Below are 6,512 nucleotides of genomic sequence, written 5' to 3'. Positions count from 1 at the left end.
TTGTACTTATTCTTTCTGTGACTGACTCTTTGCGACAGACCGTATGTATATTATCCAACAATGTCGCTTTTTCTCTGTCTCTGTCTCTGTCTGACTACTCTATCTCTCTTCCCCTTCTCTCTCACGCACGCACACACACAGACACACACAGACACACACAGACACACACACACACACAACACAGAGACACACACAGACACACACACAGACACACAGACACACAGACACACAGACACACACACACACAGACACACACACACACACACACACGCACACACACAGACAGACACACAGACACACACAGACACACACACACACACAAGTTAACTTCACGTTACGTCACTTCACTTGACATCATAAATGTTCTCTACAGCAGAAGCTGCGCAACTGCGGAGCGCTAGCCCGCCTCGGCAACTCATTGTTATGATTTAGGGGCCTTCGATAATAAAACAAGAGAGCGTCAAACGAGATCACTTGCGGGTGTTTTGTTTTGTTTTGTTTTGGGGTCACTCTACTTCGATTACCGTAAGCGACCGCAAACTTACTTAATGCCTATTCATTGTTCATATGTGTATTGCATTTTGGTTGATTAAGGTGCGCCCAGACATTGAAGGACTTAAACCCTTACTCAAACTTTCCTCAACGAATATTTCGACCATTCCCTTACGAAAAAGCAGAAAACAAATCAGAGATCACAGCGCACACTTTGGTACCAGAGAGATTAATTATCTAACATTAACCGATAGAAATTCAAAATGACCGCCATCCCTGTGTTAACTTAGTGAGGAAATAATGTTTTCGATTTTCGAAATACTAAGACGGTGAAAGGTTTTTTTTCTCGAAGAGCCTTAAAGTGGTATATCAGAAAAGAATTGTAACAATTTGAGAGTCCGAATATCTGTCCCCGAGGCGCGTTCTACCTTAAAGAACTCATCAATTATAAGCTTCTACAACCTATTTGAGCAATTTATCGCGTTTCTCGTAATTTCATCTCTGAATTTCTCGCTCAAACTGTTGTCTGGGCAGGTTTGGGTTTGAAGTCCAAATCAATAAGATTTCTTTGCCATACGCTTGTTTTAGATATCAACTCGAAAGTTATTTCATGAATTCAACGTTATCCTGTGACATCAATGAAAGTTGCCTGTTTTGACGTTAAAATAATGCACTGTTTCAATGTCTTGAAAAAAGGGAATTTTTCATGTTCTGTGAAGGAACACCCTTTAAGTATTAACTTTGCAGGCATCAATCACTCTTTCCACATTTTCTTTGCTGCAACTTACTTTGATATTGTATATGGTAAATGGGTAGTTGAGTTTTCAGCCTCTTGTTCAGTAAAAATAAATTTCTGATTCTGAACCTTGGGGATTAAAGGCCCATGCGTTGTATTATTTTCATAGTTTTATTTTCAGACTGAAATAAGTTCCTCTGAATGAACTTCAGGTAGCTTGCGCCTCGAAAGTGAAAGACTTAAAACTTTTGCTCAAAATTTTCCTTAAAATCCTCAAATCATGAATAAAAATTAGGGTTCACCATGCAAAATTTGGTACCAAAGAAACAAATTGCCTAACATTTACCAATATTTGAAATTCATATCGCCGCCATCGCGTTAATATACACTCACAAATAAAAAATTGCCACCCATTTGAACACATGGCACCAACTGTTCTCCGGATATCGATGTAGTATTCCCAGTTTCCTTTATAACGTGGCCAGTTTTTAAACAAGGCGGAAAATTCAAATGTAAACTGAGGTGAAAACTGTCACAAATACTCAACCATTCAATGAAAATAAATGATGTCGTAGTAATTATAAATGTTATCAGTAGAAGGGCTATAATTTCGTTTATTATAATTAGCAGCATCGAAGTAATATCTGGTAAAATTGCAAAACAATGATGTCAATAAGCGCAAAGAGACAAAGCTCAAGGACTTATATAAGGCACTTTATACCTTAATCCCGTTGACAGTTTTGTATTCGAATTCTACACAGATCTGTTAAACACAAAAACCACATTACAACTTCCTGTCTTTTATTGTCGAAATTATATATATATATATATATATATATATATATATATATATATATATATATATATATATATATATATATATATATATATAATACTTTTGAAATTAATTTTACCTCAAGCGAGGGTTTACGATACTCTAGTGATCTAGATAAATTTGTCATTGAAACAAGCTGCCATGCTTTGTCAATAATAGACATAGAAATTAACATGTGTCACAGAGTTGATCATCAATGCTGCTTCGTGAGAGTTAATAGTACTGACGGTCACTTCCGCGTGGTTGTGCATTCTGAGAGTTAATGTTGTGTGTTATCTCATGTCCTGAAATATACATGAGCCCAACTCATGAAATGTATCATGTCAATGTTGTTTATTTCATTAATCTGACATATGGAGTGGCAAAGTTCATGCGGAGGTGTCGCTGTCTTGTGGTCGGCCGCCTGAAACCCGCACCGGCTGACTCAGCGCGCTTGACTGGCGAAATTTTTAATTGACTTGTGTCGCCACGGGAGCCGAGTAATGGACGATGAATAAATTATTATTATTATTTTCCATTGTCGAGAGCAGCCGTGCGTAGCATGTGATATCCCAATCATGTCATTATTCTATAAGTGTGTTGCAACGGCAAAGTGGTTTAACAGAGGGCACCGAATCAACTTTTGCTTTTAGAGGGAGTACATTTTTGTGGCGCTCTATTTCCGTGCATGTGTCCTTTGATACTGCAGTCAATTTTTGACAAAACTTGTCTTCCTCAAGGTAATTTCTGAGACCGACTTAATGTCTAGGAAAAACTCTTGTTTTAAATTGCACCTTCCGGTATACGTACGCTTAAAACTTACAGCCATCTGTCGACCCATTCTTTCTTGCTTCATTCTTATCCTACACACACTCTATCTCTTTCTCTCATTCATTCTCTCTGTTTGCCTCTCTCTCTCTCTCTCTCTCTCTCTCTCTCTCTCTCTCTCTCTCTCTCTCTCTCTCTCTCTCTCTCTCTCTCTCTCTCTCTCTCTCTCTCTCTCTCTCTCTCTCTCTCTCTCTCTCTCTCTCTCTCTCTCTCTCTCTCTCTCTCTCTCTCTCTCTCTCTCTCGTCTACTATGTTTACTGCAAACACTTTCTTTTGTCTACGCTGCCTGTCTTCTCATCGCTGCCCATAGAATCGTCGTTATTACGACCATATTGACCATCGTCGTCGTTGTCACAGCCGTCATCGACATCGATCAAACGATCGTCACCGTCGCCTTCGCTGCCGCCGCTGCTTCAAATATCTCGTTTGTTTGGAACATCCTGACTGTTATCGTCACCATCATTCCAATAAAAAGAACCGTCCATTGATATCTGCCATCGCTTCACTTCGACGCATTTACGACCGTTATACGACGAACTCAATTACAACATCACCGTAAAGAGTTACACTGTCGCGACAGCAACACGCCGACTCGATCGAAGGCTTAGCTTCTCGGCGTATCGCTCGCGACCGAATTGGCCCGCAACGAAAGGGCGCCGCCCACCGCCGCCGGTCACCAAACTCATCATTTTCAAATTTACGTCTCTCGCCCGATAACGTTTCGCCACTCCTCACATGCACAGCTCTGAAAGCTATTCATAAAGGATTATCACAAACAATGTCCCTCCTATTTATTTTTAATTATCAATATGTATGCGCGAGATAATTGGAAATTACATGCCTGGTCAAAAATGTTTAGTCAGATGTAGACGTTGCTCGTCAAGACACAGACAAGCTTCATACTTTTCAAAATGTCCCCTCTGACATTGTATACTTATATTTGATATTAACCTTCAATTTCTGTGCAGCTAACTTTATGGAATTTCTGGGATTTCTGGATATTATCTATTTATCTGTTTGTTTGTTTGTTTGTTAGACCTATTTTTATCGTATAGACCTGCTGCCCCGGCCGAAGGGTTGAACTTCCAATTGTCGACAACAACGTCATCACATCATCGCTTGGCAAAGTTGTTTTTTCTTAAATTCACAACGGGAGCGGTATCCAGCTGTCGTGAGGAGACAAAATATTGGCAATTTACATCAGCAGCCTGTAAAACCTTTTTTTTTCAAATTACATCTAGATCCGAAATGATACTCGCGTTCAACATCTATATACAGGTAAGACACAACCCCGGTGCCATACGCGCTTACTACCACTTTTTTACTTGACCGAAATCTGTGACCGGGATACTGATTCGGGGCAGGGGAACATAACAATGAGCCGAGGTCGCGGAAAATTGGACAATGCAAATTCAATTTGACAAATTAGCCAACCGTGACCTGCAGTGAGCTGCTAGTGAGTCAACCGAATACGGGCCATATGTTTTTAATCCTGAGCCAGGACACGGCGTCAGTATCTATAGCTTCCGTAATCAGCATCAATTTTACTCTCAACACTTGAGAATGATGGGTTTGAACAAGACAGACATCTGCAGTTTACTTGCATAGACAGATACATGAAAAGGCTGTCTGTTGAGACAAACATACAGGCTGACAGACGGACTGACTGACAGACGGACGGACTGATAGGTAGGTAGGTAGGTAGGTAGGTAGGTAGGTAGGTAGGTAGGTAGGTAGGTAGGTAGATAGATAGATAGATAGATAGATAGATAGATAGATAGATAGATAGATAGATAGATAAATTGATTGATTTATACCATTAGATAGATAGATAGATAGATAGATAGATAAATTGATTGATTTATACCATTAGATTGATAGATAGATAGATTGATTGAGAAATAGATTGACAGATAGATAGATAGATAGATAGATAGATAGATAGATAGATAGATAGATAGATAGATAGATAGATAGATAGATAGATAGACATACAGACAGACAGACAGACAGACAGACAGACAGACAGATAGATAGATAGATAGATAGATAGATAGATAGATAGATAGATAGATAGATAGATAGATAGATAGATAGATAGATAGATAGATAGATAGATAGATAGACAGACAGACAGACAGACAGACAGACAGACAGACGACAGATAGATAGATAGATAGATAGATAGATAGATAGATAGATAGATAGATAGATAGATAGATAGATAGATAGATAGATAGATAGATAGATATTATAAATGCTGCTTTTTATTGTTATTCTTTTACCACGAGTGTTTCTTTTCAACATTAATTTCCCCATGTCTCTTTAAATGAGAAACGTCTTTGCAGTAATTAATTAGTAACAAAGGACGGTTGATATGATTTCAGTGTTTCTTTCGAATCAAATAGAAACATTCATACCAATAAAAATGCCAATTACACAGTTTCACTCAATATAATTAACTGACAGTTTTGCCATTTTTGACAATATACGACCTTTCTTCCCGGCGTTTTAGTTGATATTAGTCTGTTTAGATTGCGTTCGTATTCTAATTAACTTTTTATTCAGGCTAATCATCTCCTCGTGCTTGTTTTGGATATTCACTGTAACTCCCATTCCATCAGAAATAGCAAATTTTCTCAGCTACGCGAAAATAACGTTGGCGATTGATGCAATAATACCAATTTTAAAGCAAGTATGAGATGTCACGCCATGCAGGGGTCCACAGAACTAGCCAATCGCAGCTTCTATCATCTAGAGAGAGCATTCGCGATTAAAATGGCGTTGCATTCTCTGCTATTATCTCCGCTAGGAACTTTACAAAGTTCGGTAATTTGGCCAACATTGTAAAATTCCGAAAGGCATAAAAAAACGTCATGTTGAGAAACATTACATTTTTGTGATATTCAGAACTATGATGCTATGATTTTACACTTGACAGGCAATTCGTGTCAGCTATCATTTAACCAAGACGAGGTCTACAAGAAGAGATCTGATCTTCCTTGCCATACAACAGATTCCTAATCTCAAATATACTACGGCATGTTCAGCCCAGTAACCAGTCCCCACAGTGACAAGCACTACACCTAGTCTGCCATTTGTAGCTATGTTTAATATTTTGGAACAAATCATATTAGCCAATAAAATCGAATGTGTTATTAAAACAGCTCTCAGGATTAATTGCTATGAAGTTAATAATCAGTATCTTAATTACTATCGACGCGACCATCGATGCGTGCTATTCCTTCTGGGGATGGAAATTTGCTCTCGCAAATTTCCGCCGAGGCAGGGCCGCGACGTCTACCTGGTTGAATGACGTCACCGAGCGTCCGTAGATGAGGGTGTTAGACACAGAATCTCACAATAAGAAAAAGGTAAACAGACGAATCTTCTTGTATCAATCAATTAAGATTGGAACAATTGATCAGGGCTGAAGAACGTTTCCGGTGACTGAACTCTAATTATATCGCTTGGCGATTCCTATTTGGTGAACGTTTCTCAGTGGAGACAAGTTGGATGTCCCCGCGGCCAGACTTTGGAACATTTTGTTTTACGATTGGGAGGTGTTTTGGCCTCTGAAAATCATAGGTAGTGTGTTCATTGGCCATAAACGACCAGCTGGACGTGTTCACATAGGGATTG

Source organism: Ptychodera flava, chromosome 1, assembly GCF_041260155.1.
Source record: "Ptychodera flava strain L36383 chromosome 1, AS_Pfla_20210202, whole genome shotgun sequence".
NCBI classification, from domain to species: domain Eukaryota; kingdom Metazoa; phylum Hemichordata; class Enteropneusta; family Ptychoderidae; genus Ptychodera; species Ptychodera flava.
The sequence above is the reverse complement of the archived record's forward strand: the minus strand, read 5'-3'. Positions refer to the sequence as shown.